The 25,588-nt window shown below is 39.2% G+C and overlaps 2 gene segments (V, D, J or C); both read right to left on the bottom strand.

Moving 5' to 3' along the window:
- LOC311603962 (Ig gamma-1 chain C region secreted form-like) overlaps positions 1 to 25,588 on the bottom strand; it is a 615,341-nt gene that overhangs the window by 472,771 nt on the left and 116,982 nt on the right.
- On the bottom strand, positions 4,362 to 4,883 carry LOC311603393 (immunoglobulin heavy variable 3-30-3-like). The segment is given in 2 exons: positions 4,781 to 4,883; positions 4,362 to 4,684 (listed from the first exon to the last, which is right to left on the bottom strand).

Below are 25,588 nucleotides of genomic sequence, written 5' to 3'. Positions count from 1 at the left end.
TTGTACAGTAATTATGAATGTTTGTCTGAGAGGAGACCTGGGGATTGACTTTGTAGCCATGTCAGTGGTTGAAAATTTTTCACTTGTACACTCAGAGACACCATACCTGTGGGCAAGTCTTACTACTTCCTGATTCCTACTGGCCTGTGTGCTTATCTGCCTGTCTGCCTATCTGCTTGTCTGTCTGTGCCAATGTACTTTTTAAAAATCTTTCTTCTTGTCTCTTTACAATTTGAAGCATATTTTAAAACCAGTTCTCTAAATATGGAAAAAATAGGGCTCGACATTCTGACACCAGGCGAGGAGTTAAAGGGGAAGTGGGGGATTGAACTGGGAGTTTCAGACAGCGGTAGAGGAGGAGAAGAGATGAAGTGGAACAAAGAAAGGACTTTAAGCTTGGAACATGGGGACTTTGCAAAGATGGAGTCAGGACAACAAAGAGGGTGAAGAACAGATTTAAACTTCTCAAGACTGTGTGTAAAGCCTGGTGAACAGATACAAAGGAGTCTCAGTTATTTATTTGTTAGCTAGTTTAAGTCATAAAGTAAGAGAAACCAACAGTTATATAAAAATAATTCAACACAAGGTAACGTAGCGATTTTGTCCATGCTCTGGTTACGTAAAACACCAGGGAAGGGAGGAGAACAGCCCAACCTATCCTGTGCGGTCAGAACTCAGAGAACATCCACCACTTCTTTCACAATGGACTCCTTATATGTTTTGTTCATTATTTCTCTGTGCATAATCTGTGTTCTGTGAGTGGAGTGCTGGAGTCATGACATTGCAGAGATATCCTTCCTGTGCTTGTCCTGAAGGGCACCTGCCACTAGGGGTGCTCTCTCCCACTTGTTCCTAACCCTCTGAGGGTCAGTGTAGGTTATTAAAGCCCACAGGCATAGACTATTGAAGACCTCCTACTCCATTGTTCTGAGGAGCAGCTGGTTCACCACCAGTGTCTTCTTCTATCACAAAGTGAAGTCCTTTAAATATTGATCTGTGCTTGATGAATCCTGGACACTGCCACATCTCGTTGCTTTTTCTTCACGAGCCCTCCCATGTCTGTGTAGCTGTTTGTGTTGAGCACATCCTAGATTCCTATTGGAATCAGAGCTCCACTAGGCACAAGGTCTTATTGAATATTTCTGTGACTTGAGGACAACTTACTTAGTTACCTAGTGGAACTCCCTCAGAAACACAGAAATTTAGAAATGTTTCTCTGAGTTTTCCTCCTCTCTGCTTCAGTAGGTCAGTATTTCTTGCAACATGCACAGCTTCTCCAGTAGGTGGTGACAGTTTGGTCTGAGTGACCTCAAAACTGATTTGTAGCTACCACTTCAGGGTAACGTTATTAATTCCACAGAACATAAGGATTAATAACCTCAGGCTATGGGTCAGAAGATAACTAATTTACAAGGATTGATAAGGATTGGTACAAGGAGTGTGGTTGACATCAACCCAGGTAGAGGATAATACTTTTTCAAGACTGTGCATTTTAAGTAATTTCTGAAAGGATTATTCTTGAATCTTCACAGTTAAAGTCAATGTTAGTAAGTACCTGAATATTCAAACATGGAATATGTGAAAAACTAAAACAACAACAAAATGAAGACTAACTGTCCCTTATGGTGGAACACAGTTACACTAGTTATCTTAAACAGAGCTTATGTCATTTTAACCCATGTTTTTATTGCTAATTCAGGTAAGTTGTGCTTTTATTCCAAATGTATACAAACTAAAGGACAATTCATAGATGATTTAGAATTTCCTATGAATTTTCACCATGTTTCAAAATTACAGGCACTTGATGTAATGTGCTGTGTCTGATTTCCATATACTCCCATTTCCCCCAACAGCCAAGAAACTGTTAAATAGAGAACTTAGAGCCTCCATAGGAAAATATTGTGCCATATCAAAAAGAGATTTTTTACAGAATATGATATTTTGGCAGGTCTTTGGAAGATTCCCAAGCAGGAAGAGTAAATTACACATTACAACAGTACTGCCCTAGGCATGGCCTGTATTACCTGCTCATCAGATACAGTAGATGCTCTTTCCCTGTCCTCATATTGGATAATAAGGAGTGGCCCAAGAGGGACTGAGAGTCACACTGGGAAACAACAGTGAAGTAATCAGTCATGATGAACAGACATTCTGGGTCACCAGTGGCCATTGAAGGAGCTTAGAGGGGACAGAATCAAGAAGTGGAGAGGGGGGGAGTCTATGAAAGGGCCTGTGTCTTGCTAGAGCTCAGCCCTATTCTTGTACCTTTATGGAAGCAAAGAATTTAGTAGCATTTGACTCCTCTCTTCCATTGCTTTAGTGTTATAATCTTTCATCCTGTGCTCTCAGTTTCCCCAGGTCTTCCCATTGCATCGCTCTGCAAAGAAGTACATCTATTTTAGGTTGTACAGAAATTATAAGAACTTTGATATTGTTTGAATTTGTTTTTGTTGTGGAATATTTTGTTTCCTCCATCTGGTGGCACTCAGAGAAAGGATAGCAGGCTACCAAGAAGAGACTTGATACCCTATAAGCATATACAGGGGGAAGAGTTCCCCCTCAGTGGACAAATGGATTGAATTAGAAATGATCGTAATGAGTGAGCTAACCCCAGAAGCAGAGAGACTCATATAGTATATACTTGCTTATATCTGGACACTAGGCCAAGGGGCATGTCTCATGAAAGTCTTCACTTACCAGGGAAATGGGGCAGTGGTGATGACATCCTAGTGTGGGAGAAATATAGGAGATAGGGAAATAGATGGATCCAAAGGGTCCTAGAAATCTACAAGAAGAACACTGTGATGGGTAGATCTGGGCCCAGGGGTCCTGCTCAATCTATGGCACAAACTAAGGACAATATGTGCAGTCATCATCAAACCCCTACCCAGACCTAGCCAAGGGACAGAATATTCTCCACAGTTAAGTGGAGACTGGGAACTCACTTTCACACGAACTCTGGTGCTCCATATTTGGCCATGTCTCCTTGATAGGGAAGACTGGTGGCACTCGGAGGAAGGATAGCAGACTACCAAGAAGAAACTTGAAACTCTAGCACCATATTCAAGGGGAGGAGGTCCCCCTCAGTCACAGTCATAGGGAAGGGGAATGGGGTGAAAGCAGGTGGGAGGGAGGAATGGGAGGATGCAGGTGACGGGATAGCAATTGAGATGTAATATGAATGATTTTATTTTTCAATAAAAAAACACAAAAAAGAAATGGCATTGATATATTGAAAGGAAATACATTGTCCTCTATAAATATTGGAGGAACTGTGAAACTAAACCATAAAAAATACTGAGAGAGGAAGAAAAGAAATGCGACCCATTGAGTGGTCAGGAGCTGTTAGTAGCTAACCCAAACTCAGTCGTTATCACTACCTACTTTGGCCTCACTTCTCAGTGCTGAGCCTCACATGCATTTTAATAACATCCCTACAGGTGGTCAGGGATTGCTCTGTTGTGTATGGTTTGTGTGAGGATGATAGAGAGATTGAAGGCCATGTGGTTTTATGGTCACCGGTCCTGCCTGATTTCCCTATTGGCTCTAAATTGAACCCCAAACAGTCCCTAGCCAGAGAATCTTACCAAGTATCTGCTCTGAGTTTTGGATTCCAAAGTCTCAAGGGTACTTTGATTCCTCAGGATCTGATCCTGGTCCCCATATAGAATCCCGTGTGCTCTTTGGGATGCTCTGCAGATTTTTCAAGTCAGAGTTTGTTCTACATTTTAAAATAATTTATGAGCTTGGAAACTGTTCTGTGCTTAAAGTTCTTACCACATAAGAACAAAGCCCAGAGTTTGGTCCTCCATAAGTACAAAAAGAGGAAAGTGTGGTAGCCAAGAACTAATCCCACCTATGGGACCTTTGAACAGTATGATCCTTGGGACTCACTAGTCAGACAGTCTAGCCAAATGCTGAAATCCAGGTCATGTGATGGAAATTTTTTTTCAAAATTATGATGTAGATTGATAGAAGATGACATGTCAACTTGTGCATACACACACACACACACACACACACACACACACACACAGACTCACACACACATAGAAAGAGAGAGAGAGAAAGAAAGAGAGACGTAGACATACAGAGAGACAGAGAAAAACACTATAAAAACACATATCACGATGGGAAAGTGAAAGTTGAAAATATTTGGACAATTCAAGTATTACTTTACACTGTAATTGTAGAGAGAATCTCTATGGAAGGCAGGCCAAACAAAGAAGGGTCCAGCCCTCCATGTCTTTCAGGACTCTGAACAGGCTGTAACTCTCTGTCATTCAGAGCTCTGTGTGCTCTCAGCGCCCCCTGCTGATCATCAGCTCCCTGCAGGGAGGTTTGAGTCTGAGTTCTCACTGTCATTCACTCACTGTGTGTCTGGCACAGTAATATGTGGCTGTGTCCTCAGCCCTCAGACTGTTCATGTCCAGGTACAGAGTGTTCTTGGCATTGTCTCTGGAGATGGTGAATCGGCCCTTCACGGCATCGGCGTAGTAGATGTTACTACTATCATAACGAATGTAGGCGACCCACTCCAGCCCCTTGCCTGGAGCATGGCGGACCCAGTTCATACTATAGCTGCTGAATGTGAATCCAGAGGCTGCACAGGAGAGTTTCATGGACTTTCCAGGCTGTACCAAGCCTCCCCCAGACTCCACCAGCTTCACTTCACATTGGGCTCCTGAAAACATGGAGAATACTGGTTAGAAAATCGTCATAATGTTGTTTCTCTTTCTGATGTCCACACAACACACAGCATCTCTTCTCCATAAATTACCTTTTAAAATCAAGACAAAGAAAACCAAGCTGATCCCCAAGTCCATGGTGAGTGGTCTGTGTTCAATGCTGATCACTGAATGGGAGGATCTGGGAATCCAGGGCTGAGCTCCTCTCCCAGAGCTGCAGGGTCAGGGCAGGACTGTTTTTCATGGGCACAGAGAAGCCTCATTTGCATGTCTTCCTGCTGTAGCAGGCTATGTTGTTGGACCTGGGCAGGAAGCAGTGCTCAGAGCTGATATAATTCATCAAAGACTGATGACAGTTACAGATGTAACACAGAATGGTTGCTCTGTGTGCAGCTTCCCATTGTAAGGATCCATCCTACTTTATTTAGTTCTCTATTGTGCACCGGCACACAACATGTTGTGCATATATCCTGCTATGTCTTCCCTGTACAAATGTCAAATTAAATAGCTCATCACAGAGTGTTTTTTCTATATATGAGCACAGTCTTTCTTATTGTCTGAATTGGGCATGGTTTCTCTGAGATGTGGATCTTGGACAGGGTCGTAATTGTATGGAGATGTTATCAGAGTTCCTTCTCTCTGATGAGAACATATGAGGTGTTTCGAACTTTACTCATTTCTGAGAGAACACTCTTCATGTAATAGGAGGCTTGCAAATACTTCATCCTTTTGTCACCTCGTGCCTTTCACTGAGTGTTTGCAATGGAGACATTCTTGTTTGTAGCACACTGACTTGTGTTGTAACTGAAGTCTCCTCATGATTTCTTCAAATCTGTACACCAATCTCTTATTCCACCTTTACATCAGACAGCACATCACTGTCTTTGCTTTAGGTTTGATTTCATTTCCCCAAATTTATTTATTTATTTATTTCTCCTTTATTAATTTATTCTTGTTACATCTCAATGGTTATCCCATCCCTTGTATCCTCCCATTCTTCCCTCCCTCCCATTTTCCCCTTATTCCCCTCCCGTATGACTGTTCCTGAGGGGGATTACCTCACCCTGTATATGTTCATAGGAGATCAACTCTCTTCTTGGTAACCTGCTGTCCTTCCTCTGAGTGCCACCAGGTCTCCCCCTCCAGGGCACATGGTCAAAGGTGAGGCACCAGAGTATGTGAGAAAGTAATATCCCACTCTCCACTCTACTGTGGGGAGTGTTCTGTCCATTGGCTAGATCTGGGTAGGGGCTTAAGGTTTACCGCCTGTATTGTCCTTGGCTGGTGCCTTAGTTTGAGCGGGACCCCTGTGCCCAAATCTGCCTATCATAATATTCTACTTGTAGGCTTCTAGGGCCCTCTGGATCGTTCTACTTTGCCATTCTCCCATGATTCTCTCATCTAGGGTCCCACTAGAATATCCTTCCCTTTGTACCAGTTTCCTAGTAAGTGAAGGCTTTCGTGGGACATGCCCCTTGGCCTAATATGCAGATATAAGTGAGTATATACCATTTGAGTCTTTCTGCTTCTGGGTTAACTCACTCATTATGATCATTTCTAGCTCAATCCATTCATCCACAAATTTCGGGAATTCCTTGTTTTTAATAGCTGAATAGTATTCCATAGTGTATATGTACCACAGTTTCTTTATCCATTCTTCTATTGGGGGACACTTAGGCTGTTTCCATGTTCTGGCTATTATGAATAAGGCTGCTATGAACATGGTTGTGCAAATTTTCTTGCTGTGTGCTGGAGCATCTTCTGGGTATATTCCAAGGAGTGGAATAGCTGGATCTTGAGGAAGCCCTATTCCCATTTTTCTGAGATAGCACCAGATAGATTTCTAAAGTGGTTGTACTAGTTTGCATTCCCACCAGCAATGAAGGAGTGTTCCTCTCTCCCCACATCCTGGCCAGCATGTGATATCGCTTGAATTTTTGATCTTATCCATTCTGATGGGTGTAAGATGGAATCTCAGAGTTGTTTTGATTTGCATTTCCCTGATGATTAAGGAGGTTGAGCATTTCTTTAAATGTTTCTCAGCCATTTGATATTCCTCTGTTGAGAATTCTCTGTTTAGTTCCAAGCCCCATTTCTCAATTGGGTTATTTGGTTTGGTGGTGTTTAATTTCTTGAGTTCTTTATATATTTTGGATATTAGACCTTTGTCAGATGTAGGGTTGGTGAAGATCTTTTCCCAGTCTTTAGGCTGTCGCTTTGTTCTCTCGACAGTGTCTCCTGCTTTACAGAAGCTTCTCAGCCTCATGAGGTCCCATTTATTAATTGTTGACATTTAGGCCTGTGCTGTTGGTGTTCTGTTCAGGAAGTTGTCTCCTGTGCCAATATGTTCCAAGCTCTTCCCCATTTTTTCTTCTAAGTGACTTAGTGTCTCCGGTTTTATGTCGAGGTCTTTAATCCACTTGGATTTGAGTTTTGTACAAAGTGACAAATATGGGTCCAGTTGCATTTTTTTACACATAGACATCCAGTTAGACCAGCACCATTTGTTGAAGATGCTATCCCTTTTCCATCGAATGGATTTAGTTCTTTGCCAAAAATCAAGTGACCATAAGTGTGTGGATTCATATCTGGGTCTTCAATTCGATTCCAATGATCAACCAGCCTGTTGCCAGTACCATGCTGTTTTAATTACTATTGCTTTATAGTACAGTTTGAGATCAGGTATGGAGACTCCTCTGGAGCACCTTTTATTGTATAAAATTGTTTTAGCTATTCTGGGTTTTTTGTTTTTCCATATGAAGTTCAGAATTGAACTTTCAATGTCTTTAAAAAATTGTGTTGGTATTTTGATAGGGATTGCATTGAATCTGTAGATTGCTTTTGGTAGGATGACCATTTTTATTATGTTAATTCTCCCTATCCATGAGCAAGGAAGATCATTCCATCTTCTCATGTCATCTTCAATCTATTTCTTGAGAATTTTGAAATTTTTTTCAAACAAGTCCTTCACTTGCTTAGTTAGAGAAACTCCTACATATTTTATATTGTTTGTGGCTAATGTGAAGGGTATAGTTTTCCTAATTACTTCCTCTACAAGCCTGTCATTTGTGTATAGGAAGGCTGCAGACTTTTTTGAGTTAATTTTGTATCCAGCCAATTTGCTGAAGGTGTTTATCAGCTGTAGGAGTTCTCTGGTGGAATTTTGAGGGTCACTTATGTACATCACCATACCATCTGCAAATAGAGATAATTTGACTTCCTCGAAAGGAAAACATTTTATCCAACCACTTTGGGTGTCCTCATTCGCACAGTGCTCTCTTGAGGTTTCCTGATAAAAGCCAACTCAGCATCATGTTTTATATTGCACTATTAGCTTATAACCTTGTCTAAGTATTATATTTATACATTCTGAAGTGAAAAAGAATAGTTTATTGAGTTATTCTTCATAACACAGTTGGATAATAATGATAATATGGATCTATCCTTTACTATTTTCCTTGGTCCCTTTTCATCTAGTAAAATAATTTAGACACATTGAATGTTTATATTTTGTCTGATAATTAGATAATAAATAATGTTTACACATCACAAGCCACTGAATAGTAACAGTAGTAATAATCTGATTTAGAAAGGGAAAAGATCATAACAGTTCTGAAGCTTCCAGGCACTGTGGATTTTTTTTTTTTGCATTTTGGTGACTGAATGAACTCAGACACATTATCTGGAAACGCAGACCTGATCCACTGAACTGCAGGGTCTCATGTCCTATGTACATGAAATCCATTTACAGGAAAACCTGTGCATGATTTGTAAAACTGCAATGTATATTTATTTCGTTGAGACATCAGACTAAATAGATTCATTATATCTGATAGATTTGGGGTAAATGAATAATAGGAATACATGTCTTATGTTATTCTTGGCACATATTATAAAAGTCACATGCTATAAGATCACCACCTCTGCTGGTTTCGGGTAAGGTAGTGTGTGCTGGGGTTCTGCACTCATGTCATTCTTTTATGCATTTTTTGGTAACTCTAGAAGTAACAACAGAACACGCTCAACAGCAGAAAACTTTAAGGCATCATCTTTTTATTTTCTATATATTTTCTAAAACTACCATATTATTTTATTAGAACTTTTGATTGAGGTGTGGATTGAGGTGTGGATTCTGTGTCTCATGTCCTGGCTTTGGTTTCTTTCTAACTCTCTAGGACTAATCAGAAGACATAATCATGAGGAGGATTTCAAGGACCAGCCACACATCATTGCTACTTCTGCTATATTCCAGAGGAAAATACTTGTCTTGCATACTTGTTTAAAAACTTATTTACAGCTATATGGATATTAAGATTATATTTTTTGGGACACAGTATTAGAATCTCAAGAACATGTTCTATATTTTCTTGGTCAAAGAGAAATGTTTGAGACTTAGAAATGCTTGCCCTTAGTGCTGATATATTTTTGGTCTAACCAATCTGTTTAAAAAAACTTGCACTGCTCACCCAGTAGTACTCCCAGTCACATAAGCTGATGCTCAACTTGACCTACATAAGTATTGCAGTGCATCCATTGCTTTCTGAAAGGTGAGCAATTTTAAGATACACTGTCCTGATCTTATGGTTTACAATCTACTCAATTTGGCCTTGAATCTTCATCACACAGTATAGGGGTCACTAGAAGACTTTCCAGGGAAGCCCGGCCTCCTATGAATAGATTCTCTTTTCCTTTTCCTCAAGTGCATTAGCATGGGTCCCACAGACAACCATAAATCTCTAAATGATGCATTTCCATCTCACCACAGAGATACCAGGTTCTTCCTTTCAGCAGCACCAGATTTCAGGAAGAGCAACTATGGATGCTTTGAAAGCTTCAAAACACCAACAAGACCTGAACATCATAGAATCTGCTGTCTGAGGGGAGGGCTGAGGAGAGATGGGGCAGGGACTGTAGCTGACACCAGCTGGGAAGTATACACAGGTGTCTGAGAATTTAATGATTTTAGGTACACAACACACCTGGTGAAAATTTATAATTTTGGCCTTGGAGATATAAAGTAATTTTTATCAAGAGAAAATACACAAAATTTAATAGGTCAAAATGACAACCATCTGTATCTTTCATTAGATCCTCTTAATTCAGAAGAAGGAAACAATGGAGATTTCAGTTTCCAAGTGACCTTGGAAAATCATAATATCTCAAGGAAGCCTCCGTTTGTTTATCACAAGAGCTGAAGTACAGATATTGAATTATAGGACATGCAAATTGTCAAACTTCTTACAAAAATTGCACTGAACAATTGCTGTAATTTTAGTCTATTAATGAAATATAAGTATTTTCAGTCATATACATATACATATATATTTCATGTATAGCATATCATACATGAAAATATAGGATTATATATATCAATATGATATAATTTTAACCATATATATAATTTTATATGTTCCACATATATGAATATATACTTATACATATATTATATAATTATATACATACACAATATATATAGTATAGATAATGTGTATGTTCCAAGTACATGGATGGATATAAAATGTTAAATATGTACGCATTTATATGGAACATATTACTTTATCTACCACTTAGTCTCATAAGAAGTATCTGAATAGCTTATTTTATTTGTGGGTAAAAATATTGTTCTAGTGTGTCAACAAAAATCAAGTTTGGTAGAATATGACAGTGGAGGAGGGCTTTAGAAGATTGCATTGGATCAGAAAAGAAACTATAATTCCTAGTATTGAAATACATGTGCATGCAGCATAGTCTTAAATTCCCTAAAAGTAATGTCCTAGAAAGCCTTTGCTTGGCCAGAGCGCCCTCTTCTGCTTTGAGTATCCTTGTAGAAAGTCTTTTTGTGCAGGCTTAAAGTGGAATTTCCTCACTGTGTCTCTGGCACAGTAGTACATGGCTGTGTCCTCAGTCTGCAGACTGTTCAGTTTCAAGAAGACCTGGCTCTTGGAGCTGTCTCTGCTGATGCTGAGCCAGGATTTGAGAGCTGAATTATAACCTGTTCCTCCACTATTCCACATAGCGCCCATCCACTCCAGACCCTTTCCTGTAGGCTGGCGGACCCACTGTACATGATAGCTGGTTAATGAGAAGCCCGAGACTGTGCAGGTGAGAGACAGCGTCTGTGAGGGCTGCACCAGGTCAGGTCCTGACTCCTTCAGCTGCACCTAGGACAGGGCACCTGGGGACAAGAACATCACCATCACTCACACATCCCATAGATGACATGCCCAGGTCCCTGTCCTGAAGCCCTGAAACACCTACAGCTTAGAAAGGTCACCAGGCAGAGGAGCAGCAGCAGGACAGCCATGCTGTGATGGAGGCTCCAGTGAGAAGGACATGGGGCTTCTCAGCTAGGCCTGGGCTTTCAGATTGAGGCTGAGGGCTGCTTTGCATTGGGGGAGGTTCCTGAGAGGATAAAAGCAAGTACAGGGCCACATTCCAGATTTACTTCCAGGTGACTGAGATTTTTGTGCTTCTTAGAGCATCTTCTGAGAAAAATTAAGAAGCAGTTTCTGCTTCTGTCTGGTTCAAATCCAGATTCACACTGTGGAGGGTTGGAAACAAATCATGGGGCTGTTAATAGTTAATGTGTCTGCATTTATGCAGTGCTTGCTGAACAGGGTAACCTCTCCTACATGCACCTGTTTTTCTTTGTAAGTTCCTGAAGAGAGTTTATTGGGCGGTATTTGGCCTCTTATTGATCTGAAATTCTGCTTAAGGAACTAAACAATCTTTCTCTTTTCATCAGTGGGAATCCTTTGATTTTACCACTAATTTTGAAAATAAGTTGTGAAGAAACACCTCAGTAACATTTAGTACCTGTGATTTCAAGTGTTTATATTAGAGTAGACCCAAGAGTCTTCTTTGGGCCTCATCTGACTAGATTCAAATGTTCAGCTAATTACCCAGAGACAGCATACCTTGATACTAGTCTTTGTTAGTCTTGAGTTATGCCAATCTGGTCTGTCTGTCTGTCTGTCTGTCTGTCTCTGTCTCTCTCTCTCTCACCTTAGTTTGTAGCACATAGAAACCCAATCCTAATTATGAGTTTATATTGGTGGGGAATGAGATTTCAACTATCACACAATGATTCACAAAAAGCTGTAGCATCCAACCAGAGTGGAGAGTTATATTAACTGACATAAAAAATAAGCAAGATAAGGTGATGGCAAGAAATGAGGAGGAGGTCAGACATGAGCATGGGGAGCCCTATATCTTCATGTGTTAATAACTGCACAGCCCAAGAAACTGTAGAGCTTTTCTCCATTTCTTCACATTGGGAGTGAAGTGGTGAAAGCTGGAGACAGCCATCTGTGAAATTTGTGATGCTCACCCACAGTATGTCCTCCTCATGTTCATCAAGCTCTGAGTGTTAAAAGAATATTTGTCCAGACACTATTCTCAGTGTAATCAAACCTCAGTAAAAGGAGCATAGCTAGAGGTCTTACCAGACATTTTAAAGTTTTGTCTGCAGTACCTGAGCATTCAAACATGGAATCTGTGAAAAACAATCCTAAGTGTACCTTATTGTTGGAGACAATTGCACTTGCCATCTGAAACTGAGCGCCTCTCATTTTCCGTCCTATCTTTAGATTGTTAATTCAAGTGAGGTGTGGTTTTTATTCCATAAGTGAACAAAATAAATGATGATTCTTAGATGATTTAAAATTTCCTAAACCGTCTCACATATCTTTCACTCACGACTTTTCACAATTAGAGACCCTTGTTAATATATGCTGAGCCTGACTTGCATGCCCTCCGATGTTCACCAACAGCAGGAAAAGTGTGAAATGAACAACTAGCTCCTCCATAGGAAGATAATTTGGTGTTAACAAGCAAACTCTCTGAGATTTTAAAAAAAGATAATATTCTGAAGGGTCTTGGGAAGGTTCCTAAACAAGAAGCAGAAACCAAAAATGGCATCATTAAGCATCCCTAGGCATGACCTGAGTACCTGCTCATCAGTCCCGAGCTTCCTGAAATCTATGTGCCCTATGCTTGTCTAGAATGTCCTGTAGGGAAGTACTGTTTGAACTCACACTGTTGAGGATTTGCTTGAGAAAGTTCCAAAGATGTGCAGCTAATCACCATTGCTATTAAATGTTAAGTATAGTCCAGGTGTAATTTTGCCTAAAAATCTGTCTTTTTCTCCTAAAACTTTTTCTTTTTATCTTTCATCGCTAAGGAACTTCATACAGGGAAAACTTTTCCCACAGATAATGTTGAAAGAGGGCATCTAGCCATAGGCTTGAGTCAATGATACAGTTTTTTTGCTCTGATTGTGAGTACACAAGCAGAAAATGCATGAAAGAAAAGTTAAGACTTTGGCATAACTGGACCTGGGTAGATAATGTAATGTTCCTTTATAATCTGCTTTGGGAGAAATAGAATGTGGTCTTTCAGCATTATGCCTTGGAGATACTTTACAATGAAGGACTCATTGGTAATTAGGCTAGGCTTGGATAGCACACCTGTTGGCTTAGGATTGGGTGTAAGTCAAGTTGTTTCTTTATTAGAGAACATTTAACTCAAGCTCTGTTGTTGTGGCCATCTTGAAAACACAATAAATTTAGCCAAGGAAAATTTACTATTAAACTTTCCTGAGTATTGTTTAAGAGGAAGTAATAATCAGATTATGCTGAGCATTGCTTGGAAATTGATTGATTTTCTTTGTATGTTTTTGTGTACTTTATACAGAATTGTTTGTATTTTCTTTTTAGACTCTTCTCTTGCTTTTTGAGTTTTGAATACACTGTTGATTGTAAAAGATGGCAAAAATCATGATATGATCTGTACGAAAAAGTTGAACTTCACTTTAAATAAAATACTAGTGTTGGCCTAAGGAGAATAGCAAGCAAGTAAGAAACATGAAAGAGTAAGCTAAAGTGAGACAGACAGTGAGATAGATAGATGGAGAACAGCAAGCATGAAGATAGATAGATAGGAAATAGCAAGCAAGAAGAGAGATAGAAAGATGGGGAACAGCAAGCAAGAAGAGAGAGAGGAAAACAAGAAAATACAAAACCCTATGTTTAATGAAAATGTTGTATTTATCACTACCAGCCTGTATATGAGACTTTTTTGCCACCTGGAGTGGGATTTCTAACTCTGAGTGTTCTACAGAATATTTGCCAGGTGTAGTTGAACCATGTTTACCCATCAGGCCATAGGGACCAGTTTTTCCACATCCATATTTGTATTTGTTCTTTCTATTACTAAATGTACCCCATACCATTATCAGTTACTGTTCAATTTTTATTTCTCCGGCGATTAGAGATGTGAATCTTTTGCAACTTCTACTCAAATACATTGGTCCAGGTAACTGATCCAAATAAGGAAGGTGGGCAGAATGATGTGCAAGTAAGAGGACATGACCTTAGACTTCTGTGCTGTCTTATCTGTGTCATCCTTTGGATTCACACCTCACACAGGTGATAAAATGAATTCATTTTGAGAAAGTAAATGATGTTCCTCTCTTATATGTGACAAACAATATCCTAACCTTGATGATGATAGTTGAAATATGCCTTTAATCAAAATGAGGAATGTCGTTTTGAAATGTTACCATTTGAGTTAGGCCCTCATGTATACTACTCAAGAACTCTTCAACTTCTGAACTGCTTCTCCAGCACCTATGTGATGTTCCCTCTTGTGTTTGTTGCAGGTCTGTTTTCAATGGCCTAAATATTAGAATGAGATGGGTGAGCGTAGAACACATTTTATCAATGACACCCAGACATGAACATAAAAAAAGAACATTTAATCAAACAGAACCCAATAAACTGATCTCAGGCAAAATGAAATTGAGGGAAGGGTTACTATGGTTTGTAGATTGCAGGATGAGAAGACTAAAGAGTTATATGTGACAGATTATTTAAAAATGAGCTGTATGAATATTGACCACAATTAATATATTGTGTTCATTATAGATGGAGAGGGTAGATTTTATGAGGTATTCCCAGACAATATCTGTATTTTCCCTTAATTATGGACATGTATGTGAAAACATCATGACATGCTGAATACAACTAGGTTCAAACATCACTTGACTACAATAGTGTAGGGATGTTTCTAAAAATACAAGCAGAAGAAAAATAAACCAATTAATAACATCTCACTTGTGGTGGTCAGATACATTGAACTATAGTGAAGTTTCTTGATAAATGTTAACTCAATAATGTTTTTATTTTACATTATTAAATTATACCAACATTTAATTATATGTACATTTTCTAAAATGTTAAAAGTGGTTTATTACATTACTACTTATACCACTGTAGATTCATAATTATAATGTAGTCTATGATTTTTTAGTTCCTGAGTATTTTGCATCACTTAGAATACTTTAGAGGTATCAATAATTTTTAGCTTTTACCTAGTAAGTAAACAGTTTGAAAAGTCTATAAATCACTCAAAGAGCTAACTAGTAGGAATAGTAATAGTGTTATTTAATTTGGTAAGAGAACATGACAAATTAAAGGCTACTAGGCACTGCTGAATTTTATTTTCGGGTCTGCTCAGAGTGAAAAAGGTCACTCACCTTATCTGTGACCATCTTCCTGACCAACAGAACTGTTGGGGCCTTCAGTTGTTTCTATAAAATCTATTTACTGAAAGATCACACATTATTTATAAACTAGTTATTTACCTTTGTTTAGTTGACAGTGACATGAAGGTGATAATTCCTCATGGTCAGATGGAATTAGGGAAAGAGCATCACAGAAGTCATGCCTGCTTATCATTTGCTATCAGGGGACACACTGTGAGGACACTCACGCTAGTGCTTTGGATTGAGGTGGAGTGTGAGAGGATTCTGTGTCATCACCTGTATGTTTTCTCGCTAACTCTCTAGGACTAATCGGAAGACATAATCAAGAGGGGGATTTCAAGGACCAGCCACACACCATTGCTACTTCTGCTCTACTCCAGAGGAAAATACTTGTCTTGCTTACTTGTTTAAAAACTTACAACTCTATGGATATTTAGATGCTATGGTGGTACACAGTGTTAGAATGTCAAGATTATGTCCTATATTTTCTTGGTGAAATCGAAATAAGTTTCAGACTTAGGAATGCGTGTCCTTGGTTCTGACGTATTTTTTGTCTAACTAATCTGCTTAAAAAATTTGCCCTGATCATCCAGTTTTACTTTCAGCCATGTAGCCTGATGCTCAACTTGACCCAGATAAATATGGCAGCAGATCCATTGCTTTCTGCAAAGTGTGGAACCTCAAGATTCACTGTTGATCTTTGGATTTTAACAGTCTACTCAATTTTGCCCGGAAGCTTCATCACACAGCAGTGGTGTCACTAGAGGAGTTTCCAGAGGAGCCCCAGTCTCAGATGAGAAGATTCTCTTTTCCTTTTTAAGGCTGCTCAAGTACATTAGCATGGGTCCCAAAGACAACACTGAATCTCTGAATGACACTTTTCCAACTCACATTAGACACACTAGGATCTTCTGGTTAGCAGGACCAGATTTCAGGAAGAGCAACTATGGATGCTTCAAAAGCATCAACAAGAACTGAACATGATAGAATTGGCTGTCTCATGGAAGGGCTGAGGAGAGATGGAGCAGGGACTGTAGCTGACACCAGCTGGGAAGTGTTCACAGGTGTATACAAAACACCTGAGGAAAATCGATAAATTTGGCCTTCAAGGTGTAAGATAACTTTTACCAAGAGAAAATGCACAAAACATAAATGTGTCAAAAATCACAACTAACTGGTTATTTTATGGAGTCCTCTGGGTGCAGAAGAAGGAAACAATGGAGATTTCTCTTTCCAAGCTAGCTTTGAAAATCACAATATCTCAAGGAAGCTTAAGTCTTTCTATCACAAGTGCAAAAGTACAGAGGCTGAATTACAGAAAACTCAGAACTGTCAAACTTTCTTACAAAAATTCCAATCAACAAGTGATATAATTTCAGTCTCTTTTAAAAATATAAGCACATTCAGTTATGTACATACACACATATATAAGCAGATTTAGCACATCATATATGGAGATATAAGATTTTATATATTCAATATGTTACATTTTTAGCCATATATGCAATTTTTATGTTTCACAAATATGAATATATAATTATGCATAATATATAATTATATAATTCTACACATGCACAATGTATGCTTTATGTGTTCCATAAATATGGATACTACAGGTTACATATATATGCATTTATATGGAACATAGTAAATTATATAACATTTAGTCTGATAACAAGAAGCAAATGAATAGCTTAGATCATTTGTGGGTAAATAAATTCTTCTAGTGTGTCAACAGAGATCAAATTTGGTAGAATATGACAGTAGGGAGGGGCTCTATAGAATTGCCCTGGCTGGGAGTAGAAACTATTGTTCATAGCATTGAAATATATGTTCCTGCAACACATTCTTGAATTTCCTAAATGGAGTGACCTAGAAAGTCCTGTTTGGCTTCAGCGCCCTCTGCTGGTTTTAGCATCCCTGTAGAAAGGTTTTTTTGTGCCAGCTCACTGTGGAGTTCCCTCACTGTGTCTCTGGCACAGTAGTAAGTGGCTGTGTCCTCAGTCTGAAGACTGTTCAGTTTCAAGAACACCTGGCTCTTCGAGGTGTCTCTGCTGATGCTGAGTCGGGATTTGAGAGCTGGATTATAATGTGTGCTCCCACCACTCCATATAGCACCCACCCACTCCAGACCTTTTCCTGGAGACCCAGTGTACACCATAGCTGGTTAATGAGAAGCCAGAGACAGTGCAGGTGAGAGACAGGGTCTGTGCGCGCTGCACCAAGCCAGGTCCTGACTCCTTCAGCTGCACCTGGGACAGCACACCTGGGAACAAGAACATCACCATCAGTCACACATCCCATAGATGACATGCCTGGGTCCCTGTCCTGAAGCCCTGAAACACTTACAGCTTGGAAAGGTCATCAGGCAGAGGAGCAGCAGCAGGACAGCCATGCTGTGATGGAGGCTCCAGTGAGAAGGACATGGGGCTTCTCTGCTAGACCTGGGCTTTCAGGCTGAGGCTGAGGGCTGCTTTGCATTGGGGGAGGGTCCTGAGAGGATAAAAGGAAGAACACAGCAAGTACACTAGTTTCACCTCCATGAAAATGTAATGCAGTTCTCCTATTCCCATTGTTGTCTCAGAGTCTTACTGTTTTCTTCTGCTAACCTAAGCTTAGACCTAGAAGCTTCTAGCATCCATAAGATCTAACATAGGCCTAGAATGTTTTCTTCCTCTGAGACTAGCTTATACTTTCTGAAGAACTAGTAACAAAAAATCAGTAATCTTTTTGCTTATGTCTGGATTTCAGCTACTATATAAATAGGAAATTGTATGATTCACACTGTGAAGAACCTTATTAGTCCATATTTCTGCTGTGCAGGTAGAAAAGTGTAACATGTCATCTGTGCATATTTATATCTCTGTGAATTCCAGCAGAAGCTGAGGATGAAATTTAGTCATATGATGCACATTGGTTCTTAGTCATTTGAATGCCATGTTCAGAAACTACTTAAAGTTTTTTGTAGTGTCAATGCGTAAATTTTTACTGTTTTCACTCACCCATGAAATCCTACTCATGAGGAAACAATTCAAAAAAATTTAGTATAAGTGATTATAAATGTTTCTCTGAAAGGAGAATCAAGGGACTGGCTCTCCTGTCATGTCAGAGGCCTCAGAGTATTCACTTGCATACATGGGGATACCCTACGTGGAAATGAGGTCCTGATTCATGTTTGTTTGTGTGTGTCTCCATCTTTTTGCCTGTCTGTCTGTGTGTACTTTTATATGTTTTTCCTTGTCTCTTTTCAGTGTGAAACACATTACAAATCCAGGTTGCTAAATAAGACTATTGAATTTCTGAGGGATGGGAATGTCAGCTTTTCACAAAACCTCATAAAAGGAAGTAGTGTGGTGTGTGTGGGGAATCCCAGATGGTGGTGCCTAACACACACCTTTTTTAGTAGCAGGACAGCAGTGACCATTCAGCCACCCAAGGACTCAACTTAGATCCACAAAACACCAGCACCTGTAAGCCACATGTGAGAGGTCTCCAAATTCCGGCCTCTGGCGACCCAGAAAAACCACAGAAAAGACCCAGGACCTCACAGGCCTAAAGGCTAGCACTATGCATCTGACTGGTGTGGAGCTTCTGAAATCCCCAGGGCTCAGAAAGAGACTTGGATCACAAAATTTCTAGCATCTGTGAGTCCTAGTTCCAAGCAGACATCACAGTCTGGGCCATGAGTGAATCTGACCACAGATCACATAAAAAAAATCAGAAGAATCTGAATGGCCAAACAAACACTGGAGATCCTGGGCAGGTGCATAAAGTCTGAAATCCCAGGGAGCAAAATGAGCCTTGGGTAGCAAAACACCATCTGTGGGTGCAACCTCAAGCAGACACCACAGTCGGGAACACAAGTAGATCTAACTTCAGGTCATACAGAAAACCCACAGAAAGATCCAGTTGTCCAAACAGCCACCAAACACAGGCTCCAACAAGAGAAATCATAATGGGAAAAGGTCAGCATAAAAGCATAAGTAGCAATCCACTGGTTCATTTGATACCATCAGAAATTAGCAGTACAATCACCAGCACAAGCCCTGGAGATCCTATCATAACTGATACACAACAGAAAGATTTCATATCTGAGGTTATGAAAATGATAGAGGCCTTAAAGGAGGAAATAAATCCCTCAAACTAGAATACAAATGTGCAAAGAAAGAGGTGAAACAATGGAACAAATCTACACAGAGAGACCCTGTCTTGAAAAACCAAAAAAAAAAAAAAGAAAAAAAAAGAAATTAGTGATAGTCAAGAAACTACAATCAAACAGGAGAAGGAAATTAATAAAAGATTTCAAGACCTAAAAATGGAGATAGAGTCTATAAAGAAAATACAACCTGAGATAATACTAGAAATGGAAAACCTAGGGAAGAGGAAAGGTTCTACAGACACAAGTATTAAAAGCAAAATTCAAGAGGTTGAAGAAAGTATACCAGGAATGGAAGCTATGACAGAAGAAATGGATATAGCAGTCAAAGAAAATGTTAAATCTAAAATGCTCCTTCACAGAATATTCAAAAAGTCTGGGACTCTCTGAAACGACCAAACCTAAATATCATAGGAATAAAAGGACAAGAAGTCTCCCAACTGCAAGGTCCAGAAAATATTTTCAACAAAATCATAGAAGAAAACGTCCCCAACCTAAACAAAGAAATATGCATGAATATACAAGAGGCCAACAGAACTCCAAATAGACTGGACCAGAAAAAAAATCTCCCACCACATAATTAAAACATGAAACATACAGAACAAAGAAAGAACACTGAAAGCTGCAAGAGAAAGAGACCAAGTCACATATAAAGGCAAACATGTCAGAATTACAACTGACTTCTCAGTAGAGACTATGAAAGCCAGAAGGACCTGCACAGATGTCATACAGACTCTAAGACACCACAGATGTCAACCCAGACTACTATACTCAGCAAATCTTTCAATCACCAAAGATGGAGAAAACAAAATATTCCATGACAAATCCAAGTTCAGACAGTACCTAACCATAATTCCAGCCTTACAGAAGATACTAGAAGGAAAATGCCAACTCAAGGAGGGTAACTTTACCCAGAGAAACAAAGGAAATAAATAACCCCACATCCACAAAAACAAGAGAAATGAAGTTCTCCCTCCCTTCCTCTCTCTCTCTCTCTCTCTCTCTCTCTCTCTCTCTCTCTCTCTCTCCCTTCCTCCCTCCCAATATCAATATCTTAATAATAGGAACCAATAACTATGGGCCATTAATATCTCTCAACATCAATGGCCTCAAATCTGCAATGAAGAGGCACAGGCCAAAGGTGGGCATGTTGGTGCATGTCTTTTATCCCAAAACTTTGGAGGCAGAGGCAGTCTTATAGCTGTGAGTTCAAGGCCAGTCAACAAAGTGAGTCCAGGACAGCCAAGGCTACACAGAGAGACCCTGTCTCAAACTCCCCATACAAGGAGAGACACAGGCTAATAGAATGGATGTGTAAACAGGACTCATCTTTCTGTTGCATCCAAGAAACACATCTCAGCAATAAAGATAAACATTACCTTAGAATAAAGGGCTGGAGAAAGGTATTCCAAGCTAATGGACCCAAGAAACAAGCTGGAGTAGACATCACAGTATCTAATGAAATAAACTTCCACCCAAAACTAATCAAAAGTTCATACTCATCATAGAAAAAATACATGAAGATTATGTCTTAATTCTGAACAATTATGCCACAAATACAGGAACAGCCACATTCATAAAAGAAACATTACTAAAGCTTAAATCACCCATTGAAATGCACACATTAATAGTAGGAGACTTCAACACCCCACTCTCACCAATAGACAGATCATAGAGATAGAAACTAAATGGAGAAACAGTGAAACTTATAGAAGTCATGAATCAAATGGACCTCACTGATATATACAGAGCTTTTCACCAAAATACAAAATAATTCACCTTCTTCTCAGCATCTAATGTAATCTTCTCCAAAACTTACCATATCCTTGGTCACAAAGCAAACCTCAACAGATACAGAAAAATTGAAATATTCCCTTGAATCTTATCAGACCACCATGGTTTAAAGCTGGAACTCAATAGCAGCAGAAACAACAGAAAGCCTACAAACTCATGGAAAATAAACAGCTTCTTACTAAATGATTTCTGTGTAAGGAATGAAATAAAAAAAGAGGTTAAAAACTTCCTAGAATTCAATGAAACTGAAGGAACAATGTACCCAAACTTATTGGACACAATAACAGCAGTGCTAAGAGGAAAGTTCATAGCACTAAATGCCTTTATAAAGATATTGGGCGAGCCATACTACCAACTTAACAACACTCCAGAAAGCTCTAGAACAAGAAGCAAACTCACCAAAGAGGAGTAGAGGGCTGTAAATGATCAAACTCAGGGGTGAAAGCAATAAATTAGAAACAAAGAGAACAACTCAAAGAGCTGGTTCTTTGAAAAAATCAACAAGGCAGACAATCCTTTAGCCAAACAAACTAAAAGGCAAAGGCAGAGTATATAAAAAAGAAAACAACAACAACAACAACAACAACAACAAAAACAAAAACATAAATGAAAAGGAAGCCGTAACAACAGACAGGGAAGAAATCCAAACAATCATTAGGTCATACTTCAAAAGCCTACTTGCCACAAAATTTGAAAACCTGAACAAAATGGGTAATTTTCTTGAAAGATACCATCTATCAAAATTGAATCAATATCAGGTAAACAACTAACATAGTCATATATCTCCTAAGAAAATTGAGAAAGTCATCACATGTCTCCCAACTGACCAAAGCCCAGGGTCTAATAGTTCAGCTCAGAATTCTACCAGACCTTCAATGAAGAGCTAATACCCATTCTCTTCAAACTGTCCTACAAAATAGAAACAGAAAGAATGTTACCATACTCATTCTATGAGGCAACAGTCACCTTGATATCTAAACCACAGAAAGACTCCACAAAGAAAGAGTATGTCCAACCTATTTCTTTTATGAACATTGATGCAATTATACTCAATAAGTTACTCACAAACCAAATCCAAGAACACATGAAAAATATCATCCACCATGACCAAGAAGGCTTCATTTCAGGCATGCAAGGGTGGTTCAATATGCAGAATTCTTTCAATATAATCCACCATATAAACAAACTGAAAAAAAAAAAGCCCACACGATCATCATCTCCTTCGATGCCAAAAAAGCATTTGACACAATCCAACACCCATTTATGTGTAAAGCCTTGGAGAGAATAGGGATACAAGGCACATACCTCAACATAATAAAGGCTATATACAATAAGTCTATAGCCAACTTAAAATGAAATGGAGAGAAAAGTCAATTCAACTTAAATTAGGGACAAAATAAGGCTGTCTACTGTCTCCATATCTCTTCAATATAGTACTTAAAGCCCTAGCTAGAGAAAGAAGATCAAGAGGGATATGAATAGGAAAGGAAGAAGTCAAACTATCACTATATTTGTGGATGTCATGATAGTACACATAAGTGGCCCTAAAAAGTCTACCAAGGAACTCCTGCAGTTGAAAAACACCTTAAGCAAAACTGGTGTATAAAAAAGCAACCGAAAAAAGTCAGTAGCCCTGCTGTATACAAATGATAAAATGGATGAAAAGGAAATTAGGGAAACTACATTCTTCACAATAGCCACAAGTAATATAAAATAACTTGGTCTAACTCTTAGCAAGCAAGTGAAAGTCTTCTAAGAAAAAATACTTCAAGTCTTCAAGGAAGGAAATTGAAGAATACATCAGAAGGTGAAAGATTTTCCATGCTTGTGGATTGGGAGAATCACTATAGTAAAAATGGCCGTCTTACCAAAAGCAATTTACAGACACAATGCAATCCACATCAAATTCCAACACAATTCTTTACAGACCTTGAAAGATCAATTCTCAGCTTCATATGGAAAAACAAAAAACCCATAATGCCTGAAACAATCCTGTACAAGAAAAAAATCTTCTGGAGGAATGTCCATCACAGATCTTAAGCTGTACTATAGAGGAACAGTAATAAAAACAGCAAGGTAATGGAATGGAAATAGGCTGGTTTATCCATGGAATGGAATAGAAGACCAAGAAATAAACCCACACACCATGGGCATTTTATTTTTGGCAAGGAAGCCAAATCCATACAATGGAAAAAAGATAGCATCTTCAACAAATGGTGCTGGTCTAATTGGATGGCTACATGTAGAAAAATGCAAATAGTCCCATATTTATCACTATGCACAAAACTAAAGTCCAGGGCCATTAAAGACCTCAACTTATGCTGGATACTCTAAATCTGTTAGAAGAAAAAGTAGGGAAGAACCTTGAACTCATTGGTACAGGAGATAACTTCCTGAACAGAACACCAGCACCTCAGGCTCTAAGATCAACCACTAATAAATGGAACCTCATGAAAATGAGAAGTTTCTGTAAGGTAAAGGTTAATAGGCAACAGAACAAAACGACAGCCTACACATTGGGAGAAGTTCTTCACCAACCCTACCTCTGTCAAAGGACTAATATACAAAATATATAAAGAACTCAGGTACTAACCACCACCAAGCCAAACATCCCAATTAGAAAATAGTGTGCAGATATAAACAGAGAATTCTCAACAGGGGAATACTGAATGGCTGAGGAACACTTTTAAAAATGCTCATCATACTTAGTTATCAGGGAAATGCAAAAAAAAAATGACTCTGAGATTCCATATTACACCTATCTGAATGTCTAAGATTAAAAATTTGAAGTGACAGTGCATGCTGGTGAGGATGTGGAGACAGGGAAAGACTCCTCCATTGGTGTGAGTGCAAACTTGTTCCAATCTGGTGCTATCTCTGGAAATTAGGAACAATTCTACCTCAGAACTCAGCCATACCACTCCTGAGCATATATTCTAAAGATGGTCAACAGTACAACTAGGCTATCTGTTCAACTGTGTTCATAGGAACTTTATTTGTAATAGCTAGAATCTGGAAACAGACTAGATGCCCCTCAATAGAAGAATGGATAAAGAAAATTTGGGTCATTTACACAATGGAATACTATTCATCTATCAAAAACAAAGAATTCTTGAAATTTGCAGCAAATCGGTGAAACAAAAGATAATCATCCTGAATGAGGTAACCCAGACCCAGAAAGACATGCCTGGCCTATGTTCGCTCATAAACAGATATTAGCCACTTACTAAGGATAACTACATTAAAATAAAGAGACATATGCACCAACCAAAGACTATGTATGATGTGGACCTAGATCCTCTGCTCAGATGTGGTAGATAGGCAGCACAATCTCCTTGTGGGTTCGACAATAAGGAAAGTAAGGACTACTTCTGATATAGTCTCTGGCCTTCCAAAATTGTTCATTTCCCCCCAGGCAGGGTGGCTCTGCGAGGTCATAGAGGAAGAGGACACATGTAGTACAGAGGAATATTGATAGGCAGAAGTCAGATGTTAGGGGAGGTGGGCTCCACTTTCTGAGGACTAGGGGAGGAGTGAAAAGGGATAAGGCAGGAAGGGTGGGATAGGGAGATGGTGAGGGAGGGTGCTATAATCAGGATGTAAAGAATTCATACTGCAAAATAAACAGGTAGCTTCTATTGCTATTTCCACTACATGGGAATAGCTCTGAGACTGGCTGAGACACAAATGTATATGCATAGACAAGGCTTCTTGTTGGTCTCAGAATCCCTGTGACTTTTTATTAGATGCCATTCTTAGTATGGCATGGATGAAGATTAGCAGATGTCTTTCTTCTGCTCATACAAAGATCAGAGAAAAAGCCTTAATTGTTCTGTGCATCATGTACACCTTGTATATTTATAATTGTAGGACTGTATAATGTTTGTGGGAATATACATGTTTACAGAACACACACACTCAACAACAATAACAGCAACAGCAACAGCAACAACAACAACAGCAACAACAACAACAACAACAACAACAACAACAACAACAACAACAACAAAGGACATTGAAGCTGGATCAGACCTGAGAAGATTCATTCTTCTCAGTATGTGTGCTGACATCCTGATCCTTCATGTTCCATCCCCATGTGCTTCAGTTGCTGTTATTCATCAGAACAGCACAGCTCCCAGGACAGCTTCAAAGACAGCTTCCTATACACACTGGTCCAGCATTTCAGACTGTCCCACACAGGACTTATATTAAGCCTGGAATTTCTCAACATTTAGAACCTGGACCATAAATGCCCTGATTTGATTAACCATGTTTCCCAATTTCATCTGGGCCCCTACAAAGGTGCTATTTGCCTGAAATCAGCCAGATGAAATCTTAAGAGATCAATGCTCTGTTTCCCCTAAGGGGGGGGGTTGGGTAGATTTTGTTTGCTCTCTTGGGCTA

The sequence above is a fragment of the Acomys minous genome (genome assembly GCF_964271855.1).
Source record: "Acomys minous genome assembly, chromosome: 8".
Lineage (NCBI taxonomy): Eukaryota > Metazoa > Chordata > Mammalia > Rodentia > Muridae > Acomys > Acomys minous.
The sequence above is the reverse complement of the archived record's forward strand: the minus strand, read 5'-3'. Positions and strand labels throughout refer to the sequence as shown.